This window comes from Phyllostomus hastatus, unplaced genomic scaffold, assembly GCF_019186645.2.
Source record: "Phyllostomus hastatus isolate PE091 unplaced genomic scaffold, TTU_PhHast_1.1 phas_contig_209, whole genome shotgun sequence".
Taxonomy (NCBI): domain Eukaryota; kingdom Metazoa; phylum Chordata; class Mammalia; order Chiroptera; family Phyllostomidae; genus Phyllostomus; species Phyllostomus hastatus.
The window spans coordinates 12,952,120-12,967,319 of record NW_025333735.1 but is presented as its reverse complement, the minus strand read 5'-3'; positions in this window follow the sequence as shown (position 1 = coordinate 12,967,319).

The following is a 15,200-nucleotide window of genomic DNA, read 5'->3' as shown; positions in this document are numbered from 1 at the left end:
AAAGTAAATATTATTCAATATTTAGGTAATTAATATATTGTTGTTTATAATTTCAAAATCCTCTCCTATGCTTTTAATTTAAATGTGAATTTTATTCTGTTTATAAATCTAGCAAATTTTAACAATCACTTTTAAAAGGGATTGTATTTATTTAAATGTACTTAAACATTTAATCCAGCATTTATAAATTTAGTATGTTGTATTTTATTTCTAAGTACCTTACTTGTCCAATAAACAAACCCTCCCATGTAGTCATGTAGTTCTTATAAATATATGGATTTCAATGTATAATACAGTCAATTTCTTTAATAAGAAATCTTAATTTCTTATTAAAATACAAGTGTTTTTTACAAATATAGAAAAATCCCATTATTTTACTATAAAAAATTCACAATTACTATGATAAAGTTTTAATTGGAATTACAGCTGAATCTGTTAGAAACTTTAAATTGTCAAATTATACACTTAAAATGACAAATTCTTTTAAATTTTACAAGTGTTCACACCACCAAACACGCACAGATTACTTCCAAATATAACACAAAACTATAAATACTATGGATTTGATTTAAACTTAGTGTTAAATCTTCCCAAGATTACATATGGTCACTCACAAAAGACACAATACTGTGTTTGCAAGCAGTTTAGTTTATCATCCATTTAGTTAGGTGTTTCTTTCTCTAAAACACATGGGTTTGCTTCTGATCTAGCTGATCCTGCATGTCAACCATAGATTTGGACTGCATTCTTGGTACAGACAGGCAGGGATGTTACTCTTACCTCTGTAAGAGACAAATATGTCTCTCTCCTAGTCTCACTGAGCCATTATGTCCTTAAAATAGAGTGGTCTCCAAACCCACATCGCTGGAACAAACTGCATACATTATCTAATTCCCACTCACAATTATGTTATTAACCCATTATAGTTTCCATTCCTTGATTGAACTCAACTAATCTACTTACTACAGATCCACATCTGGAAAAGCCAGAACTCTTTGTAAATATCAATAGGTATTTAAATAACTTACAAGATAATTATGAATGTCTGTCAGGGCCTTGCCTATGTGTACATTTATAGCACTAAAATCACGTTAAAAACAATGAGTGTTTCTCCCTTTCCCCACATTATTATGACCTTTTGTTATACATTTATTCAACAAATCTTTTAAAAGAACCTACTAAGCCCTAGGCAATTATCATATCATGTTCTAAGTACGTATCCACATGTCACTTGCCAGCACACCCACCAGGTTTTAGTCACTTTGTAAGCAGCGCAATGTTTGGCAGGCAGTAGGCACTGAAAGCATGGAGGAATTAAGAATTATATGACATACATGCCTTCTGTTACTCTTTTACCCCCTTCTCTCAACATCAAACAGAAACTACAACCTTAGTCCAAGACAGAATAGTTCCTGTATCATAGGGCCATACCTATAAAGAGCTTAGCACAGTTCTTACCACATATGAGTTGTTTTTAAAGTGTTAGCTGTTTTAATAATACAAAGAACAATGGAACACAGTAGTCCCTATCTTCAAAGAATGTTTAGACTTAAGTGAATTAATGGCAAATTTTGAAAATTCATTCAGTAGCATCTATTGAGGCTCTAACGCTCACTGTCCATGGCACTGGAGACTCATAGATGAAAGAAACAGGTTTTGCCTCAAAAGGTTCCCAGTGTCCTCTGATCAGAAATCTTCCCTATTTCCCCACAGCCTACAGTTTACTTGGAATGTGAAGTAAAAACACAGAAAAGCACTCCTTTTCGTTAAGTCTACATTGCAAAAGTCTCTTGTGTAAAACTGACAGCTGCCTGAATCCTTCTGAGCGTTGTTTATGCTGTCTTCTCTCTCAGCCTCAATTATGACTTTATCTACACCAATTTAAATCTTCAACATCTGAGTAAAAGGCAACTTGAAATTTTATCTTTTGATCTAACATACTGTTTTCATTCAGTGAACCTCCTATGGCACTACACATCTCTCTAGTAGCCCTTCATTTATCCTGACTTGCATTATGGATATTTGTTCTCCTGTGAACTCTCTCTACCTGACTTTATTTCTTTGTGTTTTATTTAGTTTTGCAACCTTCCGAAGACCCCCATGGTACCTTGAATGTTATATTACTCAACAAATATTTTTAAAATAAATAAGCTGAATTGTCTCTTTGGAGTGACTATTTTGATATGTACAAGAAATCTATCAGTCAGCTTAATGAAAACTAGTTGTAACAAAACAAATCAGTGTAGTAAACCATCATTTGACTTCTTAGTATAGGTTGTATCTGTGTGTGTGTGTGTGTGTGTGTGTGTGTGTGTGTGTGTGTTCTCCTCTTTCTGCTTCTCCTTCAGCCCAGGCCTGTCTTAAAAATTGTTGATGTGGATATTTGTACCAAAAAAAATAGAGACAATTATCAGATAATGTAAGAACCATTTCAAATGATAAAATTTAATGAACACTGTTGAGGGTCACTTCAAATCTCTGTTATATTTTAATTAAAATGGAGCCATCATTTTGAAGTCCTTTGCTTTTGACATAATACACTTATAAATGAAAAATATATAGATGTGGGAAGCCAATGTTTTTACTAGGGCCATTGTTAATTTACCTAACAGCAGCCTATGAATATCTATTTTTTTCATTTTCAAAATCAAAATTAATTTTACTAAAATAAAGGACATTCACAGAGGAAGTAATAAAATACTGAACATAGCCTAGTTTATCTGCATAAAAAAGCCCATAGAAAGCACACTTCAAGCTGTGTTGAAACCTGAAATATAAAATGCACATGTATCTCCTGTTGCACAAAACCACTACATGATACATGTATTGTCACAATAACAAAATAGGGTAAGCACTTAGCCCATTTTCTTTTCTTAAATGGCATGGTTTCTAGCAGCTCCCCTCTATAATTCCTTCAGAAATATGTACTGCGCAGAAGAGTCTTATATGCTCCTTTGATGATTAAAGAATATAGATAAAAGACAACATGACAATGAAGGAAGTACAAAAATATGCACAGAGAAAAAAATGGCATGTAAACTGTTAATCCCTAGGAAAACTGCATTGTTTTAGAACACATGATGCACAGTTAGAGTTCAACCAATCTCTGACACCATCTCACTCTCCTCCACCACTCCAAACATCAGGATTTAAGAGTGTAGCAATAAGCATCCTTTAGCACAGCCTGGCACACCAAAGATGAAATTGTTTTCTGAGTGAGTCCTCACCTGGAGTTACTGTAAGTCTCTTGAAGCACAAAAAGCAAGAGGTCAGCTGAAAAGTAAAGTGAGAAGTATTTGAGTGTTGATAGAAGGAATGTCTCTCTCTGTGCTTCGAACTTAGTCCAGAAATCCCTTAGAACGCAATGTATTTTAAATGTAATAGAGGTTAAATAGACAGCTGTTATATATTGCTCAATCTATGACTCAAACACATTGTGGTTTTCAGTTAGACAGCTGTTCTCTGACTCCTTCAAAAGTTCTAAAATAAATTAGAGGAAAAGCGAAGCCCAGATGATTGCCAAGTGGAAAGAACGTGTAAAACAATAAAGCTATTAAAGGAAGAAGTATGGGGAGGAGAGAAAGTATCCACCATATGTTGGAAATGGTGACAGAAGAACAACATCTAATACAAAAAAAAATACAATGAACATGTGGTTTTGTTATGTGATTATCAGGGAATTTAATGTGTTCACTGCTTTATTGCCCAGCCCCTAGCCTGACGCCTGCCATATAATGTGAACTCAGTAAATTTTTATTGTTTAATGAATAGGTGAGTGTTCCAGTGATGCAGACACCGGCCCACAGTGTCTGCGTAATTATGGATGAAATGAGACATTCACACAGACTGCCGAGTCTGGTGGAGGAAAAGGAACAGCATGGCTTTTCTCTCAAGGGGAGCAAAAGCCTCAGCCCTTGTTCCTATGAGCTTTTATTGTCTTACTGGGCACATTGCAAGAAGGTCCTCATTAACTATGCACAGGCTTGCTTTAGGTGGTTATCTTTTACAAAAAACAGAGGAGCTAATGCTGCTAATCACATCACAGAAGAGGGATATTTGCAAATGAAAAGGCAGAAGTGGCTGAACTGGTTACACTCATCCTTGGAAGGGTTAGCATGGTTTTTAGGAAGTTACTTTGCAGTAAATGTCCTCAATTCAGGTTGAGGGAGCTTTAGCAAAAAGCAAGACTCATAGCAGCCTATGTACATTGCAGGCCTGATTCCCCACAGGAGAACCTATCCATGAGCGTGAGTCCTGTGCATTTCTGAGTGGGAGCTGGGCCCACGCCATGCAGAACAGTCTCGTACATTCCAGAATCAAGAATACTAGGCACTATTTCTGGGTTATTCTCAAATGTTTATACTTCAAGTTATATAAATAAAATGCAAGCCAATAAATATTTGTATAGTTCACACAAGGTATTTTACCATAACCTATGTGGAATTTGTATTGACAAAAGAGTCATAGCTTGAAAAAAAATATGGACTGATATGAATAGGAGTGTTCTTCCAAAGACCTGTTTAGAAATGGAGGGGAAAATAACAATGACTAATTCTGTACCATGTATTTTGTATGTATTTTTTCATTTAATATATACAATATTTCTATAAGGTAGGTATCATTATCTATTTCATTAGCAAAGAAACTAAAACTTAGCGTTAAATTACTTCTTCAAAGTAAAAAGGTGAAAAATGTGACAATTTTAGCTTTAAAACTCATTAATGTATGGTTCCAAAACTGAATGTTCTTTAACCTTTGCACTACAGACTACAGGGACAAGACAAAGCAACAAATCAACAAATCAAGAGAAACTATCCCTGGCAGACAAATCTTAACAGATTATCTGCCTGGATGTGTTATCTATTTTAAAACAGTAACACTTTAGAGTACTGATAAAATGTTACTAAAATCAGTGAATATATTAAGGAATTGCATTGCCCTCTCCGGCACATACAAATTAGATCTTACCCAGTTTTCAAATTGTTTTCATGTGAGCATGTCTGGCAGAATGTATTTTCCAAAGATAGATAATTAGATGGATACACGGTAGGTAGACAGGTAGGTAGGTAGATAGATCCTATCCAGTCTGTTCTTCGTGCCATGCAATGTTGACACATTTCCATCAAGAGGTGAGTTCTATTTTTCTCCTCTTAAACATTAAATGTAGGTGAAATTTTTAAGTGTCTCAGCAAACAGTGTGGTAGAAATAATGCTATGTGATTCCCAAGGAGAGATAAAAATGGCAATGTGGCTTCCATCTTACTATCTCAGGATATTTGCCCTAGAAACTTGCCACCTACCAGGGGAAACCTCAGCCACACAGAGAAGTCCAATGTATGTGTGTTTAGCAACACCGTATATCTGTTCAGATGATTCCAGCCCCCAGACTTTGATTCTTCCTGCTCATACTCTAGATATCATGAAGGAGAGAGAAATTATCCCTGAAGAGCACTGCCTAAATTTCAGAAACCACAAGAGATAATAAGTGTTTATTGTTTTAAGTCAATAATATTTAGAGTAATTGTTATGAACAACATAGAAGAGATACTAAGTTTTTCATAAAGCATAATTTTCCACAAATAAAATCTTATTATGGAAATATTAGATGTTCAGATACTCCCAAAATGTCTCTAGATACATTGGCCAAGTCTACCTTTGAGCCCAGATGAACAAACTTGTTATATTATAAAGCTATGCTATGGGAACGGGGATAACATATTACAATAGAAGACATATGGGCTCTCTGGTCAGACTCCCTAGATTCAAATCTTATCTCTACCACTAACTATATGTATGACCTTGAGGCATTCTATGCATTTCATTTTGTCATCTATATAGTGGGGTTAATGTAGTAACTACAGTTATTATAATAGTTCACTCCCTCTATCATAGCTATAAATCACTTCCACCTTATAAATCCTAATTTTTAAGTGCCACATGTGTATCCTGTGCTAAATGCATATGTGTGGGGAGAGGGTATATATTGAAAGCACAAGGACAGGGTGATTGGAAGAGTGGCAGTATAGTAGCCATAAAAATGCACCTCCTTGTTGTGCAGAGCATAAAAGACCAACAGCTCAGCTGCAGCACTCTGAAATCCATCTCTGCAATCACTCAGGGGTCACGTTTCCCATGAGCAGCTGCCCCTGGCTAAGGAGTGAGCTTTATGGGAATTCCGAGGTGGGTCCTGTCCTGGGAGATATGGGACTTCTCTGAAGGGTGACTTTGGCTTGAATCCCATCAAGTTCACTGAGCTTACTAAGAAGTGCATTGCTGTCTGAAATCCTTCATTCACCCTTCCTTCCTTCCCTGTCTCCCTCAAAGTTATCACACCTGCAAAATGGTCTAACAGTCTTCCAACCTCCCTCAGGCCCTTCCTTTTTCCTCACAGGCATTTCCTATGGGAAGCAATATATTTCTGATGCATCTCTTGGTGTCTGCCACTTTGATGACCTCAAACTAACAGTAGATAAGAAAGATTAGAAAACTTTGGAAAAAGGAAAAAATACAGACTCTTAATTCACTTTTTGAAATCTAAAATCTAAAAGCCTATGTAAGAATGACAACAAGATACAAACCAGTTCAAGGCACACAACCACTGAAATGTGCACAAATCAGAGCCCTGAAGTATCGGGGAGGATGGTGCTCGGAATGTTGTGGGAGGAGCTCTGTCCCACAGAATTCTCCCGGCCATCGTGGGTGAGAAATAAGTCATCCCAGACACAGTCTTGCTGTTCTGGTGGGAAAGGGGGTGGCAATTCCTCCTTGTGGAGAATGCCCTGAGCATTTCTCCCAAATGGCTTTTATTGAGAATGCTATGTGTAGGTATACACAGCAATTATGGGTAGCTCATCAATTAATGTCAAAATGCTATGGTCATACAAAAACAGGTATTAACTGCAGTTAACAATGGAAGGAACACAGAGATTTGTCATAGGTCAGGGTCTCTGAGACACGCTGACACCAGAGGTCTTTAAGATGTGTTCCATGAGACAAGGAGTTTACTCTTTATACCTTGAACTTAAACATCCAGTTTCTATCTAAGGGCTATACTAAGCAGAACAAGCTTCAAAGGATAAAATGTACATTTCAGGCCTGATTCCCACAGAAACCCTCAGTGTTAGAGTCAGGTCATGGCTGCCACCTGCGTTACCTGGTTTTCCAGGGAGACTTACTAACCCCTTTCAGAGCCTGCTCTCATTGGCCTTTAGTCTCTGAAACCACACAGAGTGGTCCCCAACAGGGTGTGTCTAAAGCAGGACCATTGGTTGAAATCTAAATGAGGAGATTTTTGTACAAGCAGATCCTATCTCCACCTCCTGCAACCAGAATACCCATCTCTGTCCCCAGAGGAGAGCATGTGCACAAGGCATTTAATTGAGAATGAAGGGGGTAAGATATTTTGGAAATGATCTTTATTTATCTGCCCAAATTAGATAACAGGTCTTTACTCATAGGGAAAAAAGGGAGAGAGATGGAGGGACAGAACAAAGAAGGAAAAAAGAGAGGGAGGGCCTGAGGTAGAGGAAAGGAAGTAGGGGAGAGAGGAAAGGAAGTTAAACAGAAGGATGGAACACTCCAAGGTTCTAAGTTTGGCAGATTCAGCAAATAAAAATCCAGAATATATTTACATATCAAATCAACAAAAATCTTTTAGTGTAAGTTGTTATGTGCAATATTTGAGAAATATTTCTGTGAAAAAATATTTGTTATTTATCTGAAATTAAATTTTAACTGGGTGTTCTGTATTCTATCTGCAGCTTCATAAGGCACACCACTGAAAAATTTCAAAATATCAAAAATAAAGAGAACACTTTAAGAGAGAAATATGTAATTGGGAATAAGGACAGCATCTGATGTTCCAAAAGCAATCACAAGAGATTTTTTTAATTGAGTTGTTTCTTTAAAATTCTGTGGGAAAAAATTATTTTCATCCTAGAATTCTATGCTCAGACAAAGTAAGTTTGGGTAGGTATTCTCAGACAGGTGAAGTTTCAAAATTTTACCTCTCATGGTTATAATGACATAAATTGAGCACTGATCCAAATAAAATTGTAATATATTCACATAAGACAGGCTGAGGTAGTTAAGGGAAACTGAGGCAAAAGACACCAAGAGAAAGAGTGCCACAAACATTGGATTCCAATGTCCTTGCCTTATGGTGTTCTCTCCCTTGTGTAACTTTTCCCTCACTAATGTTTGTGTGACAAACAGAATGTGGCAGAAATGATAGTGTGTCATGCCCAAGACTGTGTTACAAAAAGGTACAGTATTGTTTATGACTCAAGAACACCTGTGCCCATTGCATGCTCTGGAGTAGCCAGCTGCCATGCCTTAGTGTCCTGTGGAATGGCCCAGGTGGCAAAGAACTGAAGCATCTTTCAAAATGCCCCATGAGTGAGTCTTTTTGGAATCAGATTGTGCAGCCCCACTCAAAGCTTCAGACAAGAATGCTCCACTTGATATTTCAATGGCAACTTTGTGGGAGGCTCTGAGCCAAAACCAGCCAGTTGAATGGCTCCTGGATGCCTGACTCTCAGATACTATGAAATAATAAATATCTGTTGCTTTCAGCTACTAAATTGTGGGGTTTGGGGATAGTTTATTATAAAGTAATAGATTATTAATATAAGGGGTAACAGTGCAAAATCTTACTCTTCTATAATAGACAGTCAAAAAGAGCAGTGAATGTTTATTTACCTTTTATTTTCTGGTAGTATGAACACCCAAAGAAATAGCTAAAAGATTACAAAGTGGTTTTATCTGTGGGAAAGGACTCATTGTGTGGTAGGAGAGAGTCAGAGGGCAACAATCCTTTTATAAGGCCCCTTATAATTTTTAATATTACTTGATTTTTAGTACATATTATGGATGTGGTAAAAGAGTAAATGGATAAATTTATTTACCATAGAAAATGTAGTTATTCAATAAAATGATTGCATTTAAATTTTTAAGATGGTTAAATTTTGTTAGCTCCTGCCCTAGAAGAAATTAATATGCATATATAATGAAGAAATAAAGTTGAAATGATAAGAATTTATTTCTGGCCATATATGTGACACAGAGTAGGTGTTCAATAGATGCTAAATATTGTTAACATTTTTGCCATTAATATTTTTATTTTGCATTTTACAAAGTGATGCTTAACTTCTTAGCCAATTGGCTTAAAGGGAGAGAAGAACAGAGTTCAATTCTGAAAGAACTGAGGTCTCTCTATTATCAAAATAATCCATACTTTTTTTTCTGATTTTTAATCACTTAGGTCACTTTCCCCCTCCATCAGCATAGATAATTGTGCTGACTTCATGACCGGTCGAACCAGCAGTAGCAATCACCCAGAATACTCTCTCTCTCTCTCTCTCTCTCTCTCTCTCTGGATCCTTACCAGAACAATGTACTGACTCCCTGACTTCCCACTGAAGAGTGAGGCTCTGAGGATGGTTTAGACAATGAAATAAAAATTCCATATTTTGTTTGAAAAGTGACATACCTTATACTATTTTAGTACAAATAGCAACAATATGACTTTTAAGCACCCCAGGTAGACTCTTAGATCTCAAGTCAGTGGACAGGCTGATCTCAGACATAAGGGGCATATACATCCATCCATCTGCCATATAATTTAAGGACACTGGGCAAATACTTCTATTGAAGCTGTCTCCTCTCATACAACCAATATCACTGATATTTCATTTTTGACATGTGCATTGACTGGGGCCATTGTTCAAAGACTTCTTAGTAAAATGCATATATCCTTAAGAAGCATAATACTTTAACACAGGCATCCCCAAACCTCAAAGTTGTACAATCATTGATGAAGGAAGAAGGTACTAATGGTTAAATCACTGACTGGCACAGGGAAAAAAACAGTATTGAATGAGCTATAATCAGAAATATATGAGGAGCAGGAAGCTTATCAAAACTACCAATGATCAGTTAACAGCCAATCTTACATTCTAATGAGGCAGATTGTCAATATGGGTTAGATATCTTCTTTTTTTTTTTTCTCAAAAGTTCCCAGTTGATATTGTAGCACAAAGGATGGATCCAGTACCAACTGAAAGATCAGGACCAGATGTTTGAAGACCACAGACACGACACACATGCAAACAAATTATAAGAAAGCCTTTGTTAAAAGGCTTCTCCCAGCATCATGCAATTTTAGTCCACTCCCTCTATAAAGCCACACCTCACTTTCACCAGTAAGTCTTAATTTTTAAAGTGCCACACAGCTTTGAGAGGTAAAGCAAATAATCTGATAAAACTTCACAATTTGGAATGTCCATGCTTTCTTTATCCCCACAGTGGCTTTTCTTAATTGTAAATGAACAGGTAGTCTGAGACCCCACCGTTTCCCCCCCCCCCAAAAAAAATACATGTTATCCTTGCAGTGTTCCCTCTCCATCCAAAGACACTTAAATGACCAGTCAGTGTCAGGAATGTCAGTCTCTTATCTCTCTGGCATCTTCTCCCATGTCCCTACAGAGAAGAGCTTTAAAGTCACAACTCCTTCAATAGAGAGGGAAGGAATTGAGGCCAATTTTGCAATCAATCTATTATATTATTTGTTTTTAAAAATGAAATACATACCTTAGAATCCACCATCCAAAAGAACAACCAGGACTTTGGCAACAACCTGTATCTAACAATACTGTTCATGCATCATCCCACTCTCTTTCTCCCCAACCCAAAGTATCCATCGTCCTGAATCCAATGTCCATCTTTCCCTAAAATCTACTTTCATGAATTTTTATCATGCACATGTAGTTACTTTGGGATTGTGTTTAATATTTGACTTTTATTATGCAGCATTTAACCTTTCAGATATTTTTCATTTACCATATTGTTAATATTGATCCATATAGTTGCATGTCACTGTGACCCATTCACTGCAACTACTGTACAATATTCCAGTATGTGGCTTCATTTCACTTTCATATTTGTTTTTGACATGTTACCCTTAAATTTGGCATTAAAATCAGTAATCCACATTTAGTAACTTTAACATTTCAATATGAAATATATCATGAAATAAGGTTTTCAACCAAATATGACCTACTCTCTCAGTAATTATGTGTGCAAGACTAACATATTGACTCTCCACAAAAATACTCCCACCAAAGTTCAGATGAAAAGAAAATTCCTTGTATCTCCCTTTCACTAGAAGTAACAACAAAAAGCAAAACTAATCAATTTTAAGCAATTCAGTAATTTTAAAATTACTAAATTATTAGGTTGCCCTTTGTTAGGAAAAAAAAAGAGGTTAATTTTGCAATGTCTATTTCCTGAAATGTGGTTTCAGGCTTAAATAACTGGATTTTTTTAATGGATTCCTCTCCATGGAAGCTTATAGTTCGTAGGCACTGAGTTTATTAATACACATCTATGAGCTGCTGCTTCTGAAACAGCAGGTATTAAAAAGCTGCACTTACCTCCTGCCAGGGTAGGACCCTTTCCAGATTCTTTTATGTGCCAGTGCGCAATGTGACCTTCATAGCCTAAATACACGGGATTTGAACTCTCTACTATTGGAGTTAATCTTGCTAATCTTGGATACAGAACAAGGTCCTGTCAGGTCTTTTGATTAAATTGATTAGCATTTCTCTCTGCCCCATCTTGTGCACTTTTAGTCTATCATATTGGTCATCATTATTGAAAAAGGACAGAGCCTTGACTCTTGGTGCCCTTCCCTGCCCCCAAATTACTGTATTTACAGAAATAGACCTACTACAGTGAATAGGACACACTTCTTTTTTTTTTAAGATTGTATTTATTTAGTTTCAGAGGGAGAGGAAGGAAGGGGAAAAGAGAGGGAGAGAAACATCAATGTGTGATGACACAGACACCAGCCTGCAGTGTCCGTGGCATCATGGATGAGACATGAGACATTCACAAGGACTACCAAGTCCTGTGGAGGAAAAGGGACAGCACAGCTACCTTCTCAAGGGGAGGGTACCTGGAAGTGGCCTGAGTACTCTCTCAAAGGAGAGTGCCCCAATCCTTCCTTCACAGGGTTTTTATTGGCTTTTAGTTTGCCCAGAAATACAGGTAAAGTTCATTAATCAGTGTCAGGCAGTAAGGATCAAACAACAGAAAACATACAAAGAACTCTGAGGGCCTATTCTGAGTCAGGGTCTGTTAGCTAACTGGCCACAAAACTCGGAAGCAAACTCATTTCCTGCCCAGAATTTTATCATTTAATTGAGAGCATTCTTAGTGAAGCAGGTTTCACAGGAGTTTATGTTTTCTTTCTCAGGCCTCATCAGGAACCTGCCCTTTCCAGCACAGGACTGCACTGCCCTCTGTCATCATTTTAGGATTAAGTCAGGCAGGGGAAGTAAGGCAGCCAAGAGATAGAAGACTTCTCGCAGACAGAATGAGGACTCAGGCTTTGTCAAAGCCGAGGGGAGAGGGTCCATCACCCCCTATCTCCACAGACTCCCAAGTCCTTTCCTGGGGCCTTCATGTGATTATGCCTGTCTTAGGTCGTTCTCACCTTGGGGAAGCTTACCTGTCATTGGCTAACTGATCAAGCAGTGAGGGCCAGTTATGAAAAAAGGAGCAGAAGTGGCACTCTTGCCAGGGATAAAAGCTTTGTCTCCTTAGTGGCTTATGGTCCGAAGGTCACTCACTCAGCCTTAGCCATGGGGGTGTTACAGCTCCTGAAACCAGGCAGGGTAATTTCCAACAGTGTGATATATCAGTCAGTTGACTCTCACATGCCTCCAACTGGGGACCTGGCCTACAAACCAGGCACATGCCCTGACAGGGAATCAAACCTTCAACCTTTCAGTTCACAGGCCAGTGCTCAATCCACTGAGCCACACCAACCAGGGCTCTTCATATACAACTTACTGAGCTAAGTGTGTTCTACATTCTTTAAGGCAGGTACTGTTTCTCTAATTTTAATTTTACTCTAATGATTGCTTGTGAGTAGTGAGAAGGAGGGGAAGAATAGAAATTAGAAGAAATTCAAGCAACAGCTATGGATAGACTATGTAGGATAGGGCAACTGCACAGCCTAGAATTTGACTATTTGCTGTAGCCTTTGCTGTAGCCTTGGGGGCAGTGTCTAGCTGTGTGAGTTCTGAGAAAGCACTTACCACTAGGTCTTACTTTCCTAAACGAAAAATCAGCCATGAATGGGGTTGGGGTTGGGATGATTTATTTCATATCAATAGCCTAATTGGCCTTCCTTTAGACCTTTGACCCATGAAATGCTCCTTCCCTTTCAGGGACACTGCACCATTTAACTGATGTACCCCCCAAACTCTTCTATCTCCTTGTTCTCACTGACAGTCCTTCCAATAATTAGTCCCTTCTCATCCATCAAAACTCAGATCAAAACCTCCTCCCTAAACAAAGATTCCCCTAATCGCCCATCTACATGCTCCAATAGCACCTATCCTTAACCCTCATTGCACTTGTCATACTTGTGTTGAATAATCACTTGTCTCACATTGGCCCCCTCAGCTAGAAACTGAGCTAAGGGCAGCGGCCACATCTGCCTACACATACATATCTTTTGCAAATAATATCAGGTGACATGTGTTTACAGAATGAAGTAGTACACTAAAGCATTTTTTATAAAAATTCATGATGTTTATAAAATCTCTAATATCTTTGTATATTTCAATGAGAGTCTCTGGTGATTACTAGATTCATTTTCAGTTGAAAAATACGCCATATTTTGCACTAGAAACCACCAAAAAAATGTGTTTAAGGAAAGATCAAAGAATAAGAAAATGTAAAAGAGAAAGGGAAATATTAACAAATTGAGAGGAGGTCCTTGGAGAATTGCTGAAAGTTGCATGCCAACATAGGTTTCAATTGCTTTCAGGAGAGAGAAGATACTAATTAGTAGAATAATCTTTGTTTCCCAGTTTGAAAGATTACCGTGATTGCTTTCCTCCAGTGCCGTGCCAGGCCTTAATGGTTTCAAAGATTAATTGGCAGCATGTGAAAGCCAACTACCCAATTAAGGTCTGCACGTCACCTAAGTGCCCTGAAGAATGCACGTTCACATTGCCTAGGTTTACACTTCGGTTCATTGCATTAGTTTGTATTTGATTTGCCACATGTATCTTCTATGTATCTTTTTCTCCTATATACACCCATATCCATGTGTCAGTGGCTCCTCAGAGCTAACTTGTAAATTAACATTATGTTTCTTAAGTTTAGTAGTGAATGTGCTACCTATAATAATCAAAGTTTCTAGCACTTTGAAAATTATTATATTGTCCTCTTATACATAAAATTCATTGTACCTTAATTTTATACCTACATTTTATTTTATGGTGACTTACAAATAGATTAATTATATGAAATCTACCTATTCAGAACTTACATGGGGAACAAAACATTTGACCTCAAAATGCTTCCTTTTTAGAAAAAAAAAATCACAGAACATTCTAGCCACATGATCAGAGAAAGCTGTTTTGAGTTTAAACTATTTTGTTTACTATGGACAGCATAAATCCTCTTACTGGTCATATATTTTTTCATATTCACAGCTGAGAAAACACATTTATGGCTCAGTGTTATTTACTGTACATTACTTTATAATAAACATTTTGTGGACTGCCTAATCCTGCTTTATTTTGCCAGCTTCATTTTCCTTTATGACCCTAATTGCTTAATTATTTTATTATCTTCTAACAAATATAAGCCTGGAAACTGCCTAGAATTCTTTGGAGGAAAAACTTTGAAATGAAAAGGAATGAATGGGTGAATGAATAGTAACTGCAAAAACATTTTTTGTAAGTAAATTCTCTCATTCTACGGTAAAATGCACTAAAACAAAGGGGCAAACTCATCTATTTCTCAAATTTTCATTTCCTCAGGTTTTTAATTCTCCTCAGAAAAATATTTTGAGCTTTTAAAAAGGTCCCAGGACATAAAATAATTATATGCAAATGCCAGTGAATAACCATTGTAGCTGTTAATTTTAATATGTCAAAATATTAGATTTACATCTCTCTATGGATGTCAGCATTTTAAAAAGAGGAATGACATCTCCAATTTCATTCTATTAAGGCATTTAAAGTAAGCAGTCCCACACTGCTCCCTAATCACTCAGCAGAGAACAGGGTTTAGCTACTCAGGCACAGGCTGAAATCCCTTGTTTCTCTCACTGAACGGCGCTGCTAAGACAAATAGACGTTGGGCAGGCCAAGCCTCACCAACCCCTGCAAGCCTCT